General features: G+C 38.2%; 1 protein-coding gene across 5 annotated transcripts in view; it reads right to left on the reverse strand.

The window, feature by feature from the left end:
• ROR2 (ROR family WNT receptor 2) overlaps positions 1-26,628 on the reverse strand; it is a 142,273-nt gene that overhangs the window by 95,620 nt on the left and 20,025 nt on the right. Inside the window, exons 2-3 of one of the 5 annotated variants that reach the window (XM_085528631.1) lie at positions 7,245-7,346; positions 5,527-5,599 (exon numbers count right to left, since the gene is read on the reverse strand). The exons of 3 other annotated variants lie outside the window; for them this stretch is intronic. The gene's annotated coding sequence lies outside the window, so the exon portion shown is untranslated. The remainder of the gene's footprint in view (positions 1-5,526; positions 5,600-7,244; positions 7,347-26,628) is intronic. One more of the 5 variants, XM_085528630.1, reaches the window with a different exon arrangement.

Raw genomic sequence — 26,628 nt, forward strand, 5'->3', positions numbered from 1 at the left:
GATTACATTCAAACAACTATTCATTGTGAATACTTGTCTTTCTACCCCTATTTTCATAAATCTTGTCTTGTTTAAAAGGAAAAAAAAAAAAAAAAAAAAAAGATTATGTCAATGACAAGCCCACTTGGCATGAGTTAATATAAATATTGCAAAGTTTCCATTTCTTTTCCTCTAAAAAAAGGACAAACATAGTCCTTTTATGTTCCTATTATGTTTCTATTTAAGTAATCGTTTCCAGGTTCCATACAGACCCACTCCCATGAGTAAGGCTTAAAGTGTGCTATTATGAGCAGAAAGGATCAAACTGCCAAACTTTTGGTCTTCTACCGCTTCCCTTGCTGGCTTCCATTCTTCTACCCATCCCTACAAGCATGCATTCCAGACCTCTCAACTCACACTGCCAAGCACCTTCCCTCCAAAGAGGCAGAAAGACCAGCAAAAATACAAATTTTGCTTTCCAGTATTTCTAAACAAACACAACACAAGGAAGAGTCAGCAGAAAATAGTATGACAATTCACTTTGTATTCCCAAGAAACCTTCTTCCTTCTGTGGAGTGAAGCAAGGAATCAAGGACACTGGTGCTGCCTGGCTTTGCTGGTTTTCACTGGCTAGCAAGTTACCCTTTGTGTTTGAGGGAACATTTAAAATCATGTCCCAGAAAATCTGGGAATCAGAAAACTGCTATTGAAAACTTGTCATACAACACTAATCATTTAATCTGAATCGCTATAGTAATTTAAAAAACAATAATTACCAAATAATGATTTAAAGGTCTAGTTTTTGCCTCACACTAACTCCTACTAAATTACGCCTTTGGGTTCTAATTGTTAATCCTAATTGTTTTGCAGCAAGGTCAAATAACATTAAAAAAGAAATTATTTGAACTTCATTGTAGTCCTGTAGCTGGTATTGTCTAGATTAATGATGGTAGAATATCTCCACTTACAAATAATCAAATAGATAATCTCAAGATGCCTGAAATCTGGCATAGAACACCTCAGTATCTTCATGACACAGTGTTCAAAAAGTGTCTCTGGTTGAGCATAGAAAATCTAATTTTTAGTCAGAAAATTCTGAGAGTCATAGGACAAACAATAAGGAGAATAAAAGGGCAATAGGCCAGACAACTGAGACTTCTACACATTAACGGTAAGAGTAAGGAGGATAACAGGAGGAATGTTGAAGTGCTCAGAATTGACCAAAATTACTACTGAATCCACATAACAAAAAAGGGATAAATCACAGGGCTGGATTATTGGTAAGAAGAACAAAAAAAAAATGTGCTGATGTTCCCATTTAAGTAAACATGCAGGGCTGAAAGAAAGAGCTGGTCATACACTGTAAATTAAGAATTTATACACTTGCTCTAAGTCCAGAAATAGTTGAGATGCACAAATTAAATGTCTCTGAGCAAATATAAAACAGGAAAAACCATGCTTTGTTATATGCCTGCTCTAGATCACCTTTTTTGAGAGATATATAGTATTACGCATATATATATAAATTTCACCTATGTCAGAAGGCTGAATGTTCTATCTTTATGGTGTTAAAAGCTCTTCTTGCTTATGATTGCAATATATATATACATATATATATATATATATATAGTATAAAATGAGGAAAAATTATTCTAGTCAATTGCTGCAGAAGAACTTCTGACTGCTTCAGACAATAATAAAATAGGCTGTTGGTTCTTAAGTCCCCAGAAGCAAGGAAACATGATCCTAGCGGGTATTACAGGAGGTATCATACTGAGATGTCAGGCTAGATTATTTTGCTTTACAGCTGAAATATCGGTATGGGAATTTATGCATTTTTCATTTTGGGGGAAAACAAAAAAAAAAAAAAAAGGGGGGGGGGGGAGGGAGAAGGAAGACTAACTTCCTTAGAAAAGACCTAAATCATTCATCTTTGTTACATCAACTTCCTCTTCCCCAATATAATCTTCATTGAAAGTAAGTACCTACCTATATTCCTCTCTAAACTGATAGGTGAGGAAGGAAAGGAGACATGGATAAAACTAGCTAGAGTTTTAAAAAAAAAATAAATCTCATTAGAACAGAAGAAGACAAAAATGAATGGGGTTAGGCTAGCCACAGGCCATAGCTAATTCAAGATCCTCTTGCTACTGGCAAATCAGAGATACCATTCCTCAGGTCTCCAGGAAGAACACAGTCCTACTGGTTAAGCTTTCATTCTATGGACATAAGAAAAACAAAAGCTTCATTGCATGGCCTCAGCAGACAATTTTAAAAATCATGGAATAGTTTAGGTTGGAAGAGACCTAGTTCCAACTTCCCTGCTATGGGTAGGAAGACTTTTCAGCAGACCAGGATGCTTCAAGTCCCACTCAACTTGGCCTTCAACTGCCTCCAGGATGGGACACCCACAGCTCCTCTGGGCAACTGCTCCCAATGCCTCACCAACCTCACAACAAAAAGTTTATTCCTTGTATGTAATCCAAACCTACCCCTTTTTCAGTTTAAGACAGTTACCTCTTGTCCCATCAGTATACTTCCTGATGGTGAATCCCTATCTTTGGCTTCCCTGTAGGACCCATTTAAGTATTGTAAGATCTCCCTGGAGACCTCTTTTCTAGGCTGAACAAATTTAACCTTTCTCTTAAGGAGATGTGCTTCAATCCTCTGATTGAAGCTCCCCTCTGAACCCACTCCTACAGGTCTACATCTTCCCAAGCCTTGGGGCCCTAGAGCTGAATGTAAGCGGGTTTTCACGAGAGATGGTGATGGTGAGAATTGCCTCATTCAGCCTACTAGATATGCTTCTTTTGATGCAGCTGAGGACATAAATGGCTTTCTTGGCTGCAACCATACACTGTCAGCTCATGTTGAGCTTTTCATCTACTAAGGCTTTCTCTGCAGGGCTACTATCTATTTATTTGTTTCCCAGCCTGTATTCATATTTGAGATTGCCCTAATCCAGGTGAATGACTTTGAACTTCATGCTGAACTTCCTGTTATTCACATAGGCCCACTACTCAAGTCTGATAAGCTCCCTCTGGAATGATGCAATAAAAAAAGATGAACATGTAAATTCATCTTTTTAATGCTTAAAAGTAATAACCTCATTCTAAAGCCCTCTCTGATTCAACATGCTTGAGTTTGGCTCTAATAGCTATTAAAAGATGTGCTGTCAAGTGCTGTCTTTTCAAATTAGCAATGCTCTACTGTCACTTCCATTCCCTATCTAAAAGAGAAAAACTAATATGCAATTGTCACCTCCAGACATCCACTGATGCTAGATTAGGCCCAAAGTCATACTGGCAAGAGATGAAAGTAAATCCTGATCACAGTCCAAAAGCTGATTTAATCTGGGAGAAGTGAGAGGAGATAAGTGGGTGTGTTAATTCCTGAATTTCATTTTTTTTAGTTTTGTTAAGAGGTGAGGCTGGAAACTTTTTAAAGATGGGTGAATTTTCTGAAAAACAGGTTTAAGCACATGGCCTAACTTCCGCAAAAATCATTCAGTCTTGAAGTGTGGGCTTGTATTCACTGGAGAAAACTGAGAACAGCACTTATTCTCCTCTCACCAGAAAGAAATGGATTACTGTGTTTGTAAGACTTGGTAGGATGATTTTTCAGTTAATAAATATAAATGGCTGGCCAAAATAATGCACAAATAGTAATGCACAAATATAACATGATAATATGCATGTTTTTTGGTTTTTTTTTCTTCTGTGCAACTGCTTATAGATAATTTGATACCAGTTAGACAATTATTGTTTAAAAATACAAAGACTGAATTTACATTCATTAGGCTTATACTGGTGTTAATGGTGTCCTCCCCCTCAAAAATGTTAAATAAGTTGAATAAATTAGATTTAACTATTGCATTAATTCTGTAGTTATTGCAAAGTAATTATCAGAAAGAAAGAAAGAAAGAAAGAAAGAAAGAAAGAAAGAAAGAAAGAAAGAAAGAAAGAAAGAAAGAAAGAAAGAAAGAAAGAAAGAAAGAAAGAAAGAAAGAAAGAAAGAAAGAAAGAAAGAAAAAGAAATGAAGCTTGACCTAAGTAAAAATCGTTCTGACCCATCACAGTGTTAACAGCAGTGTTCTACTGCATGCCAATACTATTTTATTAAAGCTACGTGCTTTGCAGCTCAGATTCCTTCGCAATTTAATTTAATGCCCTGCCACTTTCAACACTAATATCCAAACACATAGGCAATTACCACAAACACAGAAAGCAAATCAGCTCATTTCAATGTGTTTCTTTACTCAAACAAGCTTCAGGCAATTTTCATCCAAAAATTTATTAACCTGACCTAAAAATCCACTGAAAATTTGCTATGCTGCCACTTAACCTTAGCAAGCTTCTCCTAAGCGATCCAAACATAAAGAAACGTGCATACTCTTTGTCCTCTCACAGTGTGCTTCTGCATGCTGAATTGATCATTGGGTGGTCCAGCTACATGACAGTATATTCCACAACTGTCTGGAAGACGGACAGTCAGAAAAGGGAGGATGTGACCTGACCCCTACTATTCACTATTTCTTATACAAATTATTTCTCTCACTTGCTGACATGCTTTTTGTAACACTTTCTAATAGTTTTCTCTTGAAACAATTGAGATTTCTAAAGAGGGCACGGATCTTAATTTGAAAACACCCCACAGAAGCATATTCATTTAAAAAAAAAAAAACAAAAAAAAAAAAACAAAACATAGATTGAAAAACAAACCTTAGGTGAATCTGAGGGTAGGAAACAATTTTTTTTTTTTCATCCCAGAAAAGTTTGTATTATACTCACGCAATCATTCTCATAAGAATACTTCATCTACTCTAAATTTAGCACCAGTAAAAGAATTTCAATGCAGATCTCAATTATAATGAAGAAAAAGTTCAGCAGGAGAGCAATACTATTTACCAGGGAGTAGGGATTTGGTGCTACAAGAATAACTTCATCATATTTTGCTCTGTTTCAGCTTAGTGACTTTTAGCTCCACTTTTCTATCTCTACTAATTTGCCAATATTGGTATGTACCCCTCTGCAGTGAGCACCTAGACAACAGAATAATTATTCTATAGTAAGCACAGCCTTTAAATGGGAACAGACCTTTTTCATACAATGTGAACCCATTACTGGTGTAAGAATTTTGTCTGCTTAGAACTGACAGTGTCATGCAATTCCAGTTCCAAATCACAAGTTCCATGCTAAGCAATATGCAAGCGTCTTTTGTAGAATGAATTGTGAAAAAAAAGAGAAAGTTTTTTTGTTGTTCTTGCCTCTAAATTTCCTGCCCATTCATTTCTATATTTTTGTTTTTCTAATATGAAGATGAAAAAAGGTTACCAAGCACTTCCAGTATAGTAGTTATGCCTTTCAGGATGCCAGTATATGAACATAAAAGCAATTGCACCTTAAAAATACGTATTCGTCAGTCAAATTCATTCTTATCCCAAAACCCTTTATCACCAAGTTACTGCTGTTGTTAGGCAGCAGTGTGGCTGCGCACCATCAACAGCACTAACACTGTATATTCTTCTTCCCCTCAGTTTTGCTTTACCTTGGCTTCCATAGCCCTTCCAAGGTGGGGAAGGGCTGAGGCCAGCTATACTTCACCAGAGGTGATCAGTTCTCTGTAGGAAAGAGACAGAAAAATGAAGAGGATTTTGGCCAAGTTTTACATTTCTGGAGGTGAACTGCTGCAGTGTAGGTTTATGGTGGAATTCTCCAAGCCCGTGAGAAGGAAGGCACATGTGTAACAGAATATCAGGGGGAAGAAGTTATCTCCTGTCTCCATTCGTGGATGGATAGGTCTATTTGTAAATGGGAGGAAATGAACAAGGAATGAAGGAAGAGGAAAAGTGGAAATAAAATTCTCTATTCTACCTAACTTCTTTATGCAACTCACTTATCTCTGAACAAATGGTTTAATAACATATCTTTACTTTTAATCAGTATTAAGAAAAGTTTAAGTGGAATTTCCATTTACTTATTTTTTCTTATTTCCATGTCAGATAGTCCCAAACTTAGGTGGAAGGAACTCATTATCTTCCTATCCAGACCAGAATGGTACCACACCCTTCTTTTCTGTTCCCCTTCTCCTTTTTCCTTTGCCTTATCCTATCTCTTTTTTCTCTCTCCCTTCCCCTCCCCACATGTTAATGGAAATCTCTTTTGCAATTGAGTCATAGGATGGAAAGTGAACATATTTCCACTGCAACTCCCAAATTAAATCTCATGATAGTATATTAACTCTCTGCTAAACGCAGAACAAATGATCTTTTAGAAAACGTTATTTATACTATGGAAACTTTCAGTCTGGAAACTAATGGTGACTTACCACCTGTCACTCTCTGTACTTTAATACTCCTGCATGAATAAGGGTTATTAAAACTGCACATGCTGAAGGAAAAAACCTATTCTTTAATAATGGAAATCTTATAAAAATCTAATGACACTTTTGATCTGTAAATTGTGAAAGGGCATGTTAGCACCAACTTTAACAAAACAGTGGATCAACCGAAACAATAAGGTGGAACTTAAGAAAAGCTTTGCTTAAGACCTCCCGTTTTAATGCTAATTATGGTTTCACACCAAGCAGCTTCATAAGAGGCATCACTGCATTCCAGGGGTATTATCTCACCAATTGCCAAAGCAAATGTGCTCAATTAGCATTCTACCTCCGACCTAGAACCTAAGAAACAAGCTGAAATACTTCCTCCTACAACAAAAATCAAAAAAGATAAGCAATGTGACACTTCAGAATTCCTATCACCATCTTCAAGGCATTGCTGCGTATATCTAATAAAAAGTGAACCAAAACGAAAAAGTACAAAACAAATGCAGATGCACCACAATTACAAGTTTGATACAGTATCACCAAATAACATCACATATTTGTTAGTGTAGAGGATGTCTTCTCCTATAGCTGAAATATTACTATTCCCATGAAGCTTTTCACTGAAGTTCAGCAGTGCGACTTTCCATAGCTCAGCAAGAGCCACTGATACCACTACGGACTGATTGCATGAAGCTTGTGTGAAGCGGACAGATTTGGTTACATCAGTTTCACTAGCAGTATATGTTAATTTGGCTGACTTGGAACAAAATGGGAGACAACTTTGACATGTTTGATTTCATGAGATGCACTGGCAGACAATGACTATCGTCTGGATGCCCCAAGGTTAGCAAACTACTCCATGTATCTGTTCTCTGACTGTCCTATAACTACCACTATTGAGAAGAAGAACTGTAGTTTAGAATAATAGATCTGGACACCTGTGAAATTTCTGCATTTTCTATTTGTCTGAGTTGATGGTTGGGAAATAGATGAGCACCATCTGCTTGGCAGTCAGCATAAATATCAAATGAGGGGGGCAGCTGAAAAGAAAAGAAAATCCATTTATTTAGCCATTGCCATTTCCCTGTTCTGTTAGCATTTCTAAATTGCTGAGAAAAAGAAGCAGCATTAAATAAAATCCATCACTTTTTATTACTTGAGACTTACTTCAAACATTAAATTACAGCAAGACATCATACTTTTTTTTTTTTTTTAAACTCCATAATGAACTGTGTCAACCTCAGAAACTCTATCACAGTTTGTCAGACTATAAGTGAACATACTATCTTGCCAGAAGAATGGAATAATCCAGCAGTGATTCTTTTCACTTTTTTGTGTTCTGCTGTAAATCTCTACCTAGTTTACTGCTTGAAATTAACTTCAAAAAGTTAAGAGCTGACAGCAATAGTGGAGTTTTCTCTGCCAGAAGTACACATTAAAAAAAGAATTGCAAGCAGGCTACACTATTTAACTTGAGACTCCTAGGCACCACAAGAAGAAACCTTTTATAAATCAAGGGCACAGTGTATACAGTAATTCACTTAGAGTATTTAAGAGAAATATTGTTAAAATCTACCAATTCATTTTTGGCTTGAACTGCAAACAGGCAAGATAGTTTACAAATACAGGTTATAAGCAGTGTTGCTCAAGCTGCCATTCCTGTGATCTCAGGCTAGCTCTGAAGCATGTTGCTTCCTCTCTGAAAAGCTTAAATATGCATCGTTCCTCAACACACCCTTAACTCCGGACAGCTGAATCATTCTCACAGTAGATAAATCTTTATGACTGCCAATTATTCTGTGGGAGAGAAAAAGGCATGGCGCGTGAGAAGGTTCCTTTTGTTTCATTACAGGCACAACAATCTGTTTTTCATTGAGCAGAGTTTTCAGTTCTGCATCCACAACATTTTTCTTTAATTATGATAAAAGATAGTAACTTAATCTGGCATAAATCCTGTTCAAGTGAACATAAAAAAAAGGGGGGGGGGGGGGGAGGGGGGAGTCAACTTTTGAAGCAAAGAGATATGTGGCTTCTCAATTACTACTCTAGATAACAGACCATTAAAGCAATGACAAATGCAAAATCATTCATTGCTCGGAAATTGCACTAGTATCACAGACTAGGGAAATGAATTAAATACACCCACAATCGTGTTTATTTTGATTAACATGCTCTGTCTAGAATGTAACTATTCAGTTATAAAATGATCTTGGCTTTTACTCCAGTAGCACAGCCATATGCATAGTTGCTCCCAGAGAAACCTGTTGTCTTTGAAACACACTGTTTGTTTCAGGAACACTGCAGGCCAACACCCCAGCTTGCTAAGTAAGCTGGAGAAAAGAAAAAATAAGAGCTTAGGACTAATATTAGGAGGGAAATGTACCACCTTTAGAGAGTTGTGCCAGCTGGCACATAAAGAACAGGGAGAATGTATATAAAGACAAGGATCAGACCCTTCAGAGAACAGAAAAATTGCAGTTTTAGCTCTGTTTAGGTGTCGGAACCAAAACTCACCCAACTAAACTGCAGCAGAACTAATTGCCACTCACACAGGAATCACCAGCTGCTTTTTAAGTGGTGAATGGGCTGCCTGTATTTTAGCCCACCGCAATGAAACTCATCCAAGCAGCACTCCACCTCTGCCCGTCTGCTCAAGGAGCTGGACACACTGACAAGGCACAAGACACACCCCTTAGGAAACTGGAAATGGTTAGAGAGGGGGCAGAACATGGGCTCAACAAAGCAGAGAAGATCCGCCAAGAAACCTGAGTGCAAAGGAAGGTCGAAAGTGGGAGCGAGCAAGCAGTGATGAAGGCAACAGTTCTGAGGACAACAGTTTTGGCCACATTTAGTTAAAGCAGGATGGCCATACCCAAGGCACTTCAGCAACAAGCCTTGTCAGTTGACCCTCCCTACCCTAGCTCTGCTGTGTCAGTAGGAGATGCTCATTCAGGTAACACCACATCAGAAAGCATGTTCCTCAGTAAACCAGTCAGCTCTGGGCTGACTCAGCTCAGGTCCTGATTATTATTATTACTGTTATTTTTGTAAGGACACAGCCAGAGCTCCTTAAGTGAAGAGATAATGAGCAATGAGCACTTGGGAAAGACAACAGGGACAAAACTCCATCATTAAAGACAACCTCAGAATTGTAGGTAGTTCCCAAAATACAAAGGAATGGGAGGTTCCCATGTGACAACAGAATAGGTATGATGTTTATGCAAAAAGCAAAGTGTGAAGGCTTCACAAAGTACACGGCCGCTGTGTTCCTCCCATAACCAGCAGTAGCTGTCACCACCAGTGACAAGGTTCATCCGTCACCACACACAGCTTCCCTGCTGAGGCTTCCCTGTCGCGCTTGCTTTGTAGTGAATACTTTCTTTATACGACTAGCATCAAGATAGCAGGTTTTTAGACTACAGTGTCGCTATAAGACAAAGGTAGTTTGGATGATTGGTTAAAGCTGCTTAAATAGCTGAATGTTCAAGCTACAGCTGTCAAAAGGAAGAGAAATCCCCTGGGTTTTTATTTTTTGGCTAGTCTGGAGCATATTATTTCAGGAACTGTGAAAATGCCTCAGGCTATAGTTACAGAGAAGACTTTAAATGAAAACTGGTGTTAGCCTGCATAATATTTTCTGCACCTGAAGAAAATATTTACTCAAGTAACGGCCAGATCTGTGGCCGTTGAGGACTCACACCATGTTCAGTGGAATCCTTGGAAGCACCTGCAGGCACTCATTATATTTATACTAGATTCTCTTCAACATTTGTGAATAAAACATACAAAAATAAATATTATATTGAATTTGCAGTAAGATATTCACACACAGTCATCTAATTTGTGACAAAGTTGCTCTCACAGTATGCATTTTCAGTATTATTTTTACAATGACAATTTACATTTTCATTCATTGCACTTGTAATTAATTTTCCCCTATTAAGTGTTAAACACCTTTAAAATGTAAGCATGTGTTCAGGAATTTAATACCTCTGATATAAATCCATACTCATATACAAGTCGTATACAGCTCACACCAATGCTTTTTCCAAAACAAGTATCTATGGTATGCCATATCAGCTTTGTAGTAATTCAGCATCCACATGGTGCAGTTTTAGAATGTGCAGTGCTGCACAGAATCTAGACTGGCACCAGGAATGCTTCCTTATCAGGAAGCAGACATTTCCAAGTGTCAACATTCTTCATTTATGTGGAAAGTCTAGTATATAAACAAACACACATTCCCACACTGCTACGCAGTCCCAGGGTCTCCCTGTTCACACTGATGTGTTCCTACATCTAACTAGCAGATTATTTGATGCACTGGAGAGGTTTTAGTTAATGCAAACTAAATCTGAACCATTTAAAGTACAGATCACTGTCTAGTTTTCTTTCCTGGAATAAAATCAAGTATGACAGCCACTTCAAATACATCCAAAGCCAGTCACAGCCTATGGTGTCCCACCCCACCCCTCACATTAAAAGAACTCTCTCAAGGACTCTAAAAGAATGACTCTTTGTTACAGAAGTAAATTTTGGTACCTTCCTAATCCTGAGATAATTGAAATTTGCTAAGGTAAGAAGACACTACCTCTATGAAAGAGTTTACTGAAGAAACACCCTCTACATTCTGAATGGCAGCTACAGAGTTTCCACTGACATATACTAGCACTTTTCCTAATCACATAAAAGTATTCAGTTTCAACCAAAGTGGAACTGTTGATGTATGCATAATTTATGCACTGGATCACAGCTCCCTCGAACCATGTCAAAAAGCATCCTCAGCACATCATCAATGCAGCCCTACTCTTTAGACACACACCTCTTGGAGGAACTGCATTTTGAAAAAAGTTCAAACTATAAATTATCTCTGAAATGCTGACTTTCATTTTATCTTCTAATGTAAGACAACCAGATATGCCATTTAAAATTATACTTAAAAGATTATTTCTTGCCCCTAAGTGACGACATTGCCTGGAACTATACCTAATCCAGTATACAAGCCATGCCTTATTATTTCTAACTTGCCATTTATTTTACATTAACAGATAACCTGATCTGAAGTAGAGGAAAATGAAAACAATCACCTGGAAAGGTGGGATAACAAGACTTCTGCTGCAAAAGCCATTAAGAAAAATAATGTGAAAGCCACACTAAAATTACAGAGAACAAACCCAAAGAATTAAGATCTGAGTTATTTCAGGGGAAACAAGCAGCAGAAACTGGTCCATTCTGAGATTACCTCAGTGGGAATATAATCTTCCAGAGTATCTAATGTTAGGAATGAAAAGAAACTTTATAGCATTACTACCAGGATATTGTTACAATCTTATACACCATTAATTGAAACATAACCTTATCCACAGAAATTACACTGTATATTGAGATTAAAAAATCTCTAGCCAATAACATTTCTTATAAATTTCAACTCTAGTTTAAAAGAAATTGTAAATAAAATTTAAATTAAGTTGTTACTCCTGCACTTGATTTTCCAAATAATAGAAGATCAAATAGTTACATCCACAGCTGAGCAAGATTTCTTGGGCATATTTCTTGACTTATCCTGTGATACAATGCACCGTATTTAGGGAGTTAGGACTCACCACATCACAATAGTACAGAAGCTATTACATGCATATGATACAGTTACGCCAATTCTATGAATTCTGCAAAAAAATATTCAGCAGAAACAGTGCCAAAAGAACAAGAACCATGAAGTGAGATCGATCAGATATTCATTTCTATACCATCTTCTCGGTTTTGTCTGAAGGCCAGACACCTGACAGGTGGTTGCAGCCAGAGACATAACAGCTGAGAAGTTCAATCAGCCACTTTCTGAGGCTTAATAGGTACCAGGTGTTTGCATCTGAAACATAATTATTCGGAGCCAGATTAAAATACACAAATGAAATAAAATAATAGAATCATAACAATTGGAAAAGACCTCTAAGCTTATCCGTTCCAACTGTCCACCTATCACCAACACTGGCCACTGAAGTATGTCCCTGTGTACCATATCTACACATTTCTTGAACACACCCAGAGACAGTGACTCAACCAGGAGAATTTTTTCCTAAAAACTAACCTGCACATCCCCTGGCACTAACTGAGGCCATACTCTCTCATCCTACCATTGTTAACTAGAAAAAGAGGCCAACCCCAGTCTCACTACAACCTCCTTACAGGCTGTTGTAGAGCTCTGTAAAGACTCCTGTGAGCCTCCTCCAGATTAAACAACCTCAGTTCCCCCAGTCACTCTCCTCATAAGACTTATGCTTCAGAGCCCTCACCAGCCTCAGTGCCTTTCTCTGGACACTCTCCAGGGCCTCAAAGTCTTTCTTGTAGTGAGAGGCCCAAAACTGAACACAGTACCCAAGATGTAGACTCACCACCACTGAGTACAGGGAGACAATGACTTACATCTGTGCTCCTGCTGGACCACACTTTTTCTGATACATGCCAGGATGCCACTGACATTCTTGGCTACCTGGACACACTGTTGCATCCCCCCTCAACTGACCAACACACCCAGATCCTTTTCTCTGCCCCAAGCCTGTAGCACTGCATGGGATTGTTGTGATCACAGTGCAGCATCTGGCAAGTGGTCTTTGTGAACTTCATCCCATCAGCCTCAGCCCAGTGACTCAGGCTGTCCAAGTTGCTCTGTGACCTTCCTTCCCCTAGGCAGATCAACACCTCTCATAACTTGGTGTCATCTGCAAACTTACTGATGGTGGACTCAATTCCTTAATACAAATAATCAGTAAAGATACGATCATCACTTCTAACCATCTGCCAGCTGAATTTAACTCCATTTAACACTACTCTCTGGACCAAGCCCTCCAGCCAGTTCTTTACCCAGCAGCAGACAGTATACCTGTCCAGATCTCAGGCAGTCAGCTTCCCCAGGATAATGCTGCAGGAGAAATTGTCAAAGGCTTTGCTGAAGTCTAGGTAGACTGCATCAATAGCCTATCCCTCATCCACTAAGCAGGTCACTTGGTCATAGAAGATCAGATTGGTCAAGCAGGACCTGCCCTTCATGAAGCCTTGCTGGTTGGGTCTGATCCCCTGGCTGTCTTGCACATGCCCTGTGATCTCATTCAAGATGATCAGAGAGGCTGCATTTAAAGTAAAAAGGAACAATGGCTGAAAAGGATATGTCTAAACTAATAGTAGCTGAGGATTTGTTCACAGGAATGATAACTAGGAAGGAAACGTTCCTAATGTTTTTTATAGTCCTAACCAACTTTGTTCATACTGTCCATACAGCAGCCCTTACTGAATAACCAGATAGGAATCATCTAGCATTAATAAGCTAATTATTTATATTTTCATATAAATCCTTGTCTGCTGCATTTTCAACTCTGCCTAATTAGGGAAGAAATAATAGAGACTACAAAAACTTTTAAATCTGGTAATATCCCCACTTGTTGAGAAATGTTGGATGTAAAGCAAGAAAAGCCCTCTTTTTTTTTCCTTTTCTCCTCTTTCTTTCTTAATACCTTAACAATCCATACAGTTGAAGAAAGAAGCCTCGATTATTGCCAGTGAGAAACAGACTCAAATAACCAAAAAAGTAAACTGTGGTATAATAAGGGGAAACATACACCCATCATAGAAAATATGGTGGATTTATTTATTTATTTACTGGGGGGGGGATTCTTTTTTTGTTTGCTTGTTAGGATTTTATTTGCCTTTGTTTGTTTATTTGTGCATTTTTTCCCCTTAAAGCTATCAGTCTTCCTTTTTAAGTGCATTGCTTGTTCCTTCTCTCTCCAACTTCTGCTTACAGAATGAAAATTTTATGGTTCCAAAGACAATTAAAAAAAAAAAAAAAAGTGTTATTTTTATCCTTAGTTAACAACTGAGATACCACTTCATTTAGGACACAAAGTAAATCTACAGTTGCTGTCTGCACCCTCTTGGCATTAAACTTAACAGGAATCAAGTCATTTTCCCAACGCTTTTAAAAGTTGCAAAGAAGTGTGACATAGCATCTTTAGTTATTCTCTAAGAAGAGAAACCAAAATATACAGGCTTAAAGCAGCAAGGTGTGATCTTCCTGTGTAGGATACAGATCCTACACAAGCTGGCTACAGGTGAGGAATAGCACAACTTCCCACTCACCTTAGTGGACACGCTGTTTACAATTTTGCTAAGAAACCAACATCTGACAAAAACTTCCACACTCACAGAAATGAAACTGTTGAGGGTAGGGACAGAGAGGGCCAAGTGTGCATCCCAGCTGGCCCCAACAACAGGTTTTATGCCTTTAGATGCATAAGGATAATTCCTAATTAAACTCACACAACTCATGTATTTGCATCTTTTTCCAGATTTCTCTGTAACTAAAAAGAAAAATGAGTTTGAGGTATATTCTCTATAACCCAGCTGACTAGCTTTATAGCAACGAAATCAAGAAAACAAGCTTTTGGTATTTATAGTTCACAGGTGTTCAGAAAGAAACTTTCATTTGAATTGTGGAGGAGGGAACAAAAGAAAGATAAACTCCAGCATGAAGACTGGAAGCTACTTAATCTGATACAGTATTGTTTCCATCTACACGTATCTTCAAGATGCAATTTAAAATCCACAGAATTACAAGTATATCACTGTTTCCTCAGTGGACCTCATCCAACAGTTACTAAAACACTCCTCAAATCCAGGAAGACATGCTAGCATGATATGAATACAGTTCTGGATGTAAGAAAAAACTAATCATACTGAAATCAACTGACGTTAACAAATTTAACTGGAAAATTAAAAGAAGTTTTTAAATGGCTGGAAGACCAGAACACTGTATAGCATATGACACACACAAGAAATTCTTTCAGGAAAAAGAAAATATGTGGTCAAGTTAAAAATGAGTTAGATGAGCAAAATAAATAAAGTAATTTATAAAATAAAATAAAATAAATATAAAATAAAAAAATAAAATATAAAATAAAAAATAAAAATAAAAAAAGTAAAAAAAAATAAAAAAAAGTAATAAAGTAATTAATCAAAATTAAAAGCTCACTCAGTCACGTACCTATATGAGAGAGAAACTCAAAAAGTTTAAAAAGATCCTTGCACTAACCCACTATACATACTCATACAGACAACCTGATCTGTATGCGGCTGAAGTCTGAAACCAAAGCAGAAGCAGCACAAAATCAATGGATACTGTGATCGATACTCATGGTCAGAATAAGCAGATGCCTTGGATGCTACAACTATAATAAAATGAAGGAATGTAAGAACACGTGAAAGGCTCAAGTACTTAATCTGCGCTAAATTTTATCAAAGATTTTGCAGTCAAGGAATTGCTACTCTGGGGAAAAAAAGAAAAAAAAATTGGAATTAATGGGAAAAAAAAAAAAAAAGCAGTTTCTCAAACACATAAAATCATCACATCTGATAAGACTCACGCTACCAAAAGATTCTTGTGTGATGTCACAGGCAGATGGTGGTGGTACGGCAGTAGAGGTTGAACCTTCCCACCAATATTCCCTCACATGTGGTTTTCGTGTGACAGATACCAGCAGAGGGGCAGTCTGACAGAATTATGTCTGACATGAACGTATGTATGAAGTAAAGGTGTGCAATGAATTCCTCCATGCGGAAAGAATGGTACCCATTGACACTCACCAATGCCAGCTGAATGTTTCTGGAGCCCTGACAGGAGGATGCAAGTACAGTAAGGCAGTGGAGGGTGACACATTTCAGCAGTGGCAATAGTGGGTCACCTCTGCTGATCCAGATTCTGACAAGTACAGCATGCAGGCACTTGTTCATTGCTGGCAAAAATGCAAGGCTAACAGTAGTGACCATGTCAAAGAAGTGTTTCATAGCAGAGAATGTGCTCTGTCAAATGGTGTTATTCTGCTCTTTGTAACTTTTGTAATTTCCATGGAAATAAATAAGATGTTTTATGTATAAACACTCGTATATTATTAAGCCTCCAGACCAGGTTTCAGTTCCTACACTCCAAGAAAATTAGGAAACCGAGTTGTTCAGCCAGTACTGGTAATGGCCTGCATAGCTGCAGGAGGTTTATAAATCCATTTTCCTAGGCACTATTAACTTTCTGAAACAGCCTGCAAACTGCAATAAGAGTTTTCCAGGAATGGACCTTCTAACTCTGTTTTCCTGTTCTATTTAATCCCGTCAAAGGAACATTTCAAAGCAGAATGCAGAATGAAAGCATGTGATGGAAAGTCCACTGAAGGCTTCCAAAATGACAAAAGCAGACATGCTAATTGAATCATGAAATGCAAAACTGTTTATTAAAGAAACATGGACTATGACATTCAAGTGTGTCTAAGAAACAGAGCCAACAATGTAGCAGCCTCTCACTTCCAATTTTAGACAAAATGTTGTTATAAGCTTTCTGACACTGAAATGAAGCACAACCGCTTTGTACCCTGTAATATTTGGGGGAAAAGGTGCTTCAAAGAGAACTCCTTCACACACTATTCCCTGTAGACTTCACACAGCAGGGTATCTCCAGGCCCTTCCTCAGCACCAAGTCACAGTGCAGGCCAGGAGGAGCATGGCTGTGATCAGGAGCGTGATCACAGCTGCCCCCTCTTGCCCAGCACCAGGCAACAACAGCCTCACTCTGGGCTGGTTCATGTCACCCACCTCTCACCATGAGCTATGGTAAGGGCCTGTGCTGCGTCCCCAGCCTGTGGGATTGTTTAAACAAGCACCTCAGTGACAACTCCAAGGATGCACAGCAGGTCTCCTCCAGCAGCAGCTGCCACACTGTAAGTGCAAAATGAACAAATGCCTTTGGCAGCCAGTGCCTGTGAGTAATACCTGTGGCTTCTGCAGCTGTTAGCATAGCATTTGGAGGCCTGAAGGTATCTCCTGCTAATGCAGCAATGTGGGTGTGGGGCTCAGGATGATGGACACTTGGATCTTGCAAGCAACAGACACTTTCTCCTGCACCAAACAACAGAACACATGCACCTACTGCTAGGAAATTGTCACTGTTTCAGCCCAGTTCTATGACTAGAGGAAAGGGGGAGGAGGGAAGATAGGGAGATGAGCCTAAGCACAAAACTGTAGTCAAAAGGAGCCAAGTGGTATGCCACAACTGACACTGCTAACACCTTATTCACCAGTCCTTTGGCCACAGAATGCAGGCCACAGTTTGCTTTCGCCAGGAGGGGTATTCAGTATGCATGGAACCATTTGCCCCAGGGACAGCAGCACAGCCCAACAATTTGCCATAGGTTGATTCAAACTGCACTGGAACAGAGTGGTGCTCCCAAGCATGTGCAGTACATTGATGTCATTATTGTGTGGGGCTAATGCAGCAGAGAAAGTTTTCAAGAAAGGTGAGAGAATAACTCAGATCCTTCTGCAAGCTGGTTTTGCTATTAAGTGAAGCAAAGTGAAAGGACCTGCACAGGAAATTCAGTTCCTAGGTATAAAGCGGCAAGATGGTGCTGTCGCATCCCAATGAATTTGGTCCACAAAATTACCGCTATGTCACCCACTAGTATGTGACAAAATCTAGCAGTGAGCTAAGTGAGAAAACTGATTTACTAAATATGATGGTGGAGTTACAAAATAGCACAATACAATATAATTGGAATTGAAGTTAATAAATAAAAAAAATTGACATAGGGTCCCGAAACCAAAGGCATTACTCTAAAGCTGAAGGCAAAATGACTAAGGAGCACACACTGCAGAGACAAGCAGAAAAAGAAGCAGTCTCTTGACTCCTGAACAGTTTTATCTTTTCCACCAACTGGAAAATGGAAATGGAATAATGATATCTTCCGGGAGCTCTAGTTCATCTGTTCTGAGAAAGGTAAACTGAACTATTGACAATCCACGGGACTAAAGCATTATCTCTTTAATCCCCAGTGCACTACATGATGTTATGATGTGGAATAATGATAATAAATATCATAAAACCATGACAGAAAGCAAAATCCACTACTACCCCACTAAACCTCCCATCAAGATAAAACAAGACTGCAGAACTAGATGATCAGATGGAATGGCCACAACAAGAGGTGAAGGATGCCAATACAGTTTGGTTTTGAGACCTTCAAACTTCAGGGAAGAAACAGCTTAAGTGGGTTATATCTGAGAAATATAATATTGAGAAATAAGCATTTGCTTTTCTAGGAACAGTGAGCAGGAAGCTGCATTTCAATCTTGGATTCACTAAGTTGAAGGAAAAAGCAGTATGCAGCAAATAAGTGAGCACATAAGCGAGCAAATAAGATGTCATTCTGTGGAGGCACATGCAAAGCAGACTTAAAAGTAGAGAAAAATAGAAGTAAAAACTGCATGGGTCTACATGCAAGATAACTAATGCCTGCCAGCACCAAACTGACAGAACTGAGTACACTGACCGTTTTACAGCACAAAATAATGTCTAAAATGCATTTAAGAAATACTCATTTTTCATTATTAACTTTGTTACTATTTAATCAGTAAAACACACTTTTCCTAGAACTCTTAATTGTGCTTCCCTACTCAGCAAAAGGCCTTGTGGAGGATTGAAGATCTGGCTCTGGACTTAGGGCAGAGTTTTGCTGCAGTGCTTCCAGAGGACTGCCAGAAAATTTGGTATATTTGGTCTTTGCTGTAGTGAATAAAAAAGCTTTTACTTCCTTTAAGTTGGCAGGAGCCTGTTTTTAAGGAATAAATCCTAAAAAGAGGACATATTTTCTGGAAAAAAAATATATATATCTGTTAGACAATTATGAAATTACATGCAGTTGTCAAATGAGACGTAGCACCTTTATCATAATCACAGATCAATGATAGTTCCTCTAATTTTCCTATGTAAAGTATGTTCTGTATAATGTTACCCATGGATCCTTTTAAAGAAAAAAAATATTTCTGACAACTGCTTTCATTTTACATATGAAATTATTAAAGTCAGTAATTATTACTGAGAACATGTAATCATCAAAAAATTGACACTTGCATTCATACGGTCCCCAGATATCCCCTCGTTCCCACCATCTCCCCATTTACACTAACACACTATTTTCAATTTTGAGGCAAAGAAATAACATGTCATATTACATGTATTTAAATCAGGCTAGCTTGAAAAAGTGTTGTTTTAATCCTTTTGCAGTTCTATTTTTCTGTAGACTTGAAATTGATTTAAAAAACAAACATAAAAAACAATGTTCTGTCCAAACTTGTGTTCTTCTCATGCTTCTCACATCTTTTCAGTACCATCCTAAAACACTGCACTCATATCATAAAGAATACTTTAATCAGTCCTGACATGCATCTACTTTCCACTTGGCCTAGCCCCAGCAAACACAGTCGTGCTCTACTACACATCATTTCTCTCCATAACCTCTCTTTTCCTTTGGGTAACATTCTTCATTTCAAGACATACCTTCTGCTCCAATGCAAGACCCTCAGCTTCTGTAAGGCCTAAATCAGAGGCTGAGTAATAGGCTCACAAACAGAATTTTGGTTTAGTTCACAAGTTCTGCTCTGATTCAACCTGAACTTCAGCCAAATCAGCTGCAATCTAAGCCTGGCTAATTGACTTAGTCTGTTATTGAAAGTTTTATCTGTTGCTTTTTAAAACATTCAAACCTGAGAGTATGTTTCAGGATCAAGGATTCATCAAGTTTCATCAGTTCATATATGGTATTTAGCAAAAAATAATTTCAAGATAAGTAGGTAAAACATCAAGTAAATATTACTTCCACTACAACTGTTACCATCTGAGCTCTCAGCCCAGCAGCACCAGCATGACAGAGAACTGAGATGATTTTTCAATGCGTATAATCCCACGTGCAAACAAGTGACACAAACATTCTTCTAATAAAGTTAATAATTTGTAGATGTGAGCCCTGATATACAGCAAGCCTCCTGCCAAAAATAAAATAAAAATAAAAATAAATCACTACTAACAATCCCTATTTTCCTACTTCAGAGAGAAGGAATACTTAAAATCTGTGGGTTTGATCTAAAACCCATTAAAACGGGCTACTCATAATTTAGATGCTAAGCAGCACACATACTCTTAGCAGTGTATTAAACTATGTGCATTTCTGGGGCTCTGATTTGAACCCACCATGCTGAGGCCCTAAAGGTGAGACGTGAAATTCATATTACATCTGCCTTCTGTCTTGGAAAGTCCTGATTATACATCTGTTTTAAATACAGTATTCTCATAAGTGAAAGACATGCTTCCCTCAGCTGTATCCCATCTTCTTGGAGAGCTAATCCATGGCAGGAAAGACAACATCCACTAACTCCAAACATAATGTACAGTTCCACAAATATTTTTAGACACAGTCATACAAACAGATGTACACCATGTTAGCTGGAGAACCTGAGGAATATTCTAAAGAAGAGATTTTGAAAACATGTTTAGAAAGAACAACCCTAAGACTGTTCTGGTGGCAGAAGTATCAGGGGAAAAGAAAAGAAAAGAAAAAAAAGGAAAGAAAGAAAAGAAAAGAAAAGAAAAGAAAAGAAAAGAAAAGAAAAGAAAAGAAAAGAAAAGAAAAGAAAAGAAAAGAAAAGAAAAGAAAAGAAAAGAAAAGAAAAGAAAAGAAAAGAAAAGAGAAGAAAAAGAAGAAGGAAAGAAGAAGAAGAAGGAAAGAAGAAGAAGGAGGAAAGAAGAAGAAGAAGGAAAGAAGAGGGGAGGGGAGGGGAGGGAAGGGAAAGAGGGAAAGAGGGAAAGAGGGAAAGAGGGAAATGTTTGTTACCTTTAGAAAGTATACAGGAACAGATTGCAGAACAACACTGGACATTATTGCATGACAGAACTCCAGCACAGATCACATCAATAACTGATCCCTTTAGCACATCATATCCTGACATCTTAAGAAGAATCAGTTCTGGAGCCTCTTGGGACTGAGGAGTTTTACAGAGCACTGTAAAATGTGATGAACACTTCCAGACATGAATACAAAATGTGCTACTAAACCTTTCTTTCTCTACACTGCAATGTCCTTATGGTTATACTACACCCCGAAGCTAAACAGAAACTCTGATTTCCACCCATACTTCCATTTCCGCATAATAACAAAATCTTTGAAATACTCGTGAAGTCTGAATTCATCTGAAAAGAAGTGCACATGAAACTATCATGTTTACAAAGTAAATAAATAAATAAGGCTTAGGAGAGTCAACTTACACTAACATTTATATGACACTATTGTGATGTTGTAGGTAGGGCACAGAGAAGAAATTTAACAATTTCCTTAAGAACTTGTTGAAATCAATAAATCAGATGTCCCTCACAACTGTATTTTGAGTTGTCTTTTTCAGTATTAAAAACTTTGAATCTCAAGGGAAAGCAAAATCCTTTTTCCAATCTTTTATTAAAGCATGTTGCCCCTACTATGTTAAAGGCTGTGTGACATTACTAGAGCAAAAGACACTTGGCACTGGCCACAGGAATTATCGTGCATATTTTACCCATAATGCAACAAGCAGATGGGCAAAATTGGCACCAGAAGCTGCTGACAGGAGAGGCAGAAAGTATCTACAGATACTGGGGATTGCGATGAAGAACTCCTTTTTTTGAGCTGCAGTTATCCGTTTTGCGGGACTTCATCCTTCTTGAGGCAGGCTAGCAGCCACACACTTGCAAAGTTGGTACTTCATTTGCACATTAGACACAGTAGCTAGCCGAACAAACAAAGCAGCGTTGAGTCAGCTTGTCAGACAGCTTGGTCAGAGTAGGACACATTCATCGGCTTGCGCCTGCTTTTTTAACCAAACAAGATTTGCACAAGAATAGAAGACAGGGCTCGCCATTCTTTACAAGGGCAGCATTGCTTGTAGCATTTTCCAAGATAAAGAAACTCCAATATTTGGCAAGCCAAACTTCAGTCCGCTGCCTAATGGAAATCTCTTTTGATCACAGCCTTTCCAGAAGTAACTGACACATGAGTTCTTGTTAATAAAAAGAATGGTAAGTGCTTTTTGCCTTGAGAAGTCAATAAAAACAATCTTATCACCAAATCGTTAAACAACTGCAAATACTTAGGAACCTAAGAAAAAAAGAAATTCCGTTCTCGTTCCCCTTCTCCCCCCCTACCCCACACCAATTCATTACATAAACAGATCAAGGCGCACTTCAGTTCTCTTGCCTCAGAAAATCTTTAGTACTTTGTTTTGTTGTCAGAGATAACATTTTTTTCACTCAAGTTAAACAAAAACCTACTGGCTCTTGTTCAGATAAATTATCGAAGTTCCAACCCTGATGTCTGCCTTTAATCAGTGCGACCAACCAAAGGACTTTTGATGTGCATTTTCTTGTGCCAATTTACATTAACTTTTGTTATGTAAGGAAAAATTACAATGAAGTCAAGAATAAAAGATCCATTATATTTGCTCTGCATTACATGAAATTGCTGAAAATTCTCATTAAAACACTCCCCAAATAAAACTGAATAAAAAAGCTTTTACAGCATCCAAACGCAAAACATAAAAGAAACTGGACTTTACAATATAGTGGAGTTATCATGGATTATACACAAAAGCTACACAGATTAAGAACTTTCCCTGCTCTGTTCTATGTAATCTATCTGTACAAAAACTGCCAGATTACACACCTAAGCAGATCCTCCCTCTGATGTGAAAACCTCAGTAGCAGTTTGGCCTCTGGACAGTACAACTCAAACGTTGCTCTGGAAGGTTTCTATGTTTTGAAAGCAAACCTTTTTCTTGTTTTGTTGCCACCACAAATGAAATAAAAAGACAAGTACATTCTTCTCTTACATGAGTATGCATCCGCTAAATTAGCAAGATAGTTTTTCTAGACAGAATGGTGCAATGACTGCCAGACTCAAGAAAACTCAGGACTTCCTCTTAAAGACTGAAAATACATTCAGATGACTGTATTACTTATGAGCTTTCAAGCAACACTGAGGGACTGGGATTTTTAACATGCTGGTGTATGAAATGTCAAAATTACTAATAATGTGTAAGCATAATATATCAGTCTCTTAGTATGGAAACAGAAATGGCCAGCTACTTAAGATACTGCCAGTACTATGTTACTTACATAAATAGGTTAGTCGCAACAAACACACCAGCTTCTTTGTTTTGATCCAATTTGTACTTCCATCACAGAATGATGAACATGACTTTTAAATAGCTTCCATCATCCCCCTATTATCATCTAGGTGTGTATTAGCAAGTAACACTAAAAATCAACCCTTGGGCAAGAAATTTCCTGCCTGCTCGCACACAGACACTCATTAGATGGTTGGACATCACAGCGCATAAAGCAGTACACAACTACTGGGGCAAGATGCACGGTGCATAGCTTCAAGCATAAAGGAACCAGATTTAAAAGCAAGGTAGTGCTTGTCTTTTGTAGGTTTAGGCAGAGCTTCAAAAGATCACAGAGGAAACCTATGTCACATTCCTGCATTGTTTGTATAAGAAATGGCTACCTATATTCCTTTTTTGCCATTTTTAAATGATCCACAGGAATAAGCAGTTTCTATTCAGAGCTAAAGCATGAGAAACACTAATTCACTCCTTCACAACAATATCAGCATCATATGTGCTGCCTCTTTAACCTCATCAGTAGGATGCGATGAATTCCTGTGTTTCAAAAGCATCTAGCTCAGTATGCACTACTCAAACAGGAACAATACTCACAGCAACAGTAAAAGAAAAGTCTGATAGACTGCTGGTAACTGAGCAACCAGAAGGTAAGCCACATTCAATATTTTTCACTGAGGTTTCCTTAGAAGAGAAGAAGCTGTGATGTTACATCTGTACCTAAGTACTCAATGTCCCCAAAACTTCAACAACAAAACTGAAACGTGATTAGTAAAAATTAAAGAATTATTAAATATACATATCAAACTCCAGGTCACAGGTGATTTAACAGAGCAATCAGTACAACTCACTCAATCTGAGTTAAACTATTCCAGCCTGAAAAACCAATCAGATGGTGTCACAGTAATCTGAGAACCCCAGGAAATGCCAGAGTTGTCAAACCACCTTCTCAGTAACATCTCCCCCCTTCCCCACCCCTCCCCCCAACCCCGCTCCCCCCCCCCTACCCCCCCGCAATTAGAAACTGGATACACTAAGTCGCTATTTGGCAAAATTCCCTGCTTTAAATGACAGGATTGAAACAAGAGAGAGTCACTCTTTCATCTCCTCTACTAGTAACAGGACCAAATAATCTCAGATGAGTGCAATCAGTACCTCATCACAGAGGAATAACGAGGAGATACTCAAATTTTATGTGGAGTACTAAATTAATTCCCCAGCTAAGTAGCTTCATGAGAATTCATAGAATTTCTCAAATGAGAGAAAAAAGAATCCAATAAGGGAGAGAAAGGGAGAGAATTAAAAAAAAAAAAAAAGTAGAAAGGACTAAAACAGAACGTCACCAAACTGACCAACTCTACTGGGCAAAAAGGAGACAGTATGCATAGACCGAATTTCTGTATTAAGATGACTCATCTTTAACAACAGAAACAGCAGGAGGGAAAGAGAAATAAACCTTCTAATTTAAGCATAAATATGAATGATACTAAGAATTATTAACTGTGTAGTATGCATTAAGCCATGCTTGAGAATTAAGCTCACAGGTACCAGCACATCTCCTGAGTGGCTTAGGGGATATTACTGCAAAACAACCAGCTCCTCCCTTAAGAGACTTACCCACAAGAAATTAAGAACTTGAGTTTTGTGTTGAAACAGTGATCTGAAGAAACAGTAAGAGGATGCCCAGAGACATATTCTGAGACTGCCAGACCAGCAGACTGATGAAACTCTTGAGGTGGCAGGGCTCAGCACCTCATGGTCAGCTGGACACCAGCAGATAAATGAGCTGTCTGGGCAGGCAAGGATTAAGCAGGCCTGGTCAGATTTGGGGCAGCATATGCTGTCCATGCCATGCAATGGGCTAGAGTCGGGTATCAACCATCTTTTTGTGTAAGAGTGCAAACTTGATGAAAGGTGTTGAGGAATCACTATGAAGACAGCATGCTAGCAACAGCCAAAACTGGAATGGACATCTTAAGCTCTACCCTGACTATTCCAACCCTGGGGTTGGGGTTGGTACTGGGCCTTGTAATGTCATCATAGGAACAATTCATCTGCTGCTTCCTCAGCCAGCAATGCCACAGCAAGAAACAGTATAGAAACATTTCACAGACTATCTGCCTCATAACAAGAGGTAGAACAAATCACCTTGCAGCCCTCCTCTTCAACCAATCTGATTTAGACACACAAAATTTAAAACCATTTTGTCAAGAATTTATGCTTTCATACAACATAAACAATCTTCTCACATACTCTCCAAGCACCATGACAAAGAGAGCTAAACACAAGCATTATTGCTCTAGGTTATTATTAGAAAATCAATTAACAAAACCAACTAAAAGACAGTAAGTTCCATCACAGCATGTAACTTCTAACTCCATGAGGACCAAGTAATTTTGGACTTCTAAAACCTTACTTGCTTCTCTCCAATAATTAAATGCGTTGTGAAGGCCAGAAGAGAAACAAGGAGGGCCATCAAGGAGAACTCAGAACCATGAAACAACTTTACTTTTGAAAGGTGTTTAAATAATATTTCAGTGTGAAGAAACAGACATCTTTACTGTGCACTACATTCCTGCCATTCCAACCTGTCCACAGGTTCCTGCTCATGTTCTTTTCCCTCTGTACACAGAAAACCTTCTAATGCCTTCTTTCTCAAAAGGCGCATTGCGTAGGAAAGTTTCAGAGTGAGCTACTTTTACAGATGACATGCCTGAAAGTACAAATTATTGAAAAAATACTATCCTTAAAGGAAAAAAGAGAGAAACATAGACCAGATGGTATGGAAGGCAAATCAAAACTGTGCAAGGGTTATTAAATTACACCCACTTGGAACTCTTCACTGGCTGAATCAGCAAGACATGTTTTGAAATGAGCCTAAATATTCAAAGGTAAAATTCTGATCCCAGAACTAGCTGTAAAATCAAGAGTGTCACTGTAAGTATACTTGGATTAATAAATTTTTAAAAAGACAATATATTTAGTGCTTAATTTAAATTATTGCCACAGTTGTAGAAACAGCATAGTGAAGCAGACCCATCCTTTTCATGGGCAAATATGAACACTGACTGCTATGCAGAGTAGACTCCTCTATGAAAAATACTTTTCTAATATAAAATGTGTCACCAAGATAGAAAAAGCCATGAGGAACACTTAAACATTCAAAATCATATGTTTATTTCCAATGAAAGTGTAAAGTATTTTGTAATTCTGAAAACTGACTCAATTTTAGCAAGCAATCTCAAACATCAAAGTTGGAAAAATTCTGGCCTCACTTTAGAACATATCATAATAAATGTTTCCCAA

The sequence above is a fragment of the Coturnix japonica genome, chromosome Z, assembly GCF_054131305.1.
Source record: "Coturnix japonica strain WE chromosome Z, WE-NBRP24, whole genome shotgun sequence".
In the NCBI taxonomy this organism is placed as follows: Eukaryota; Metazoa; Chordata; class Aves; order Galliformes; family Phasianidae; genus Coturnix; species Coturnix japonica.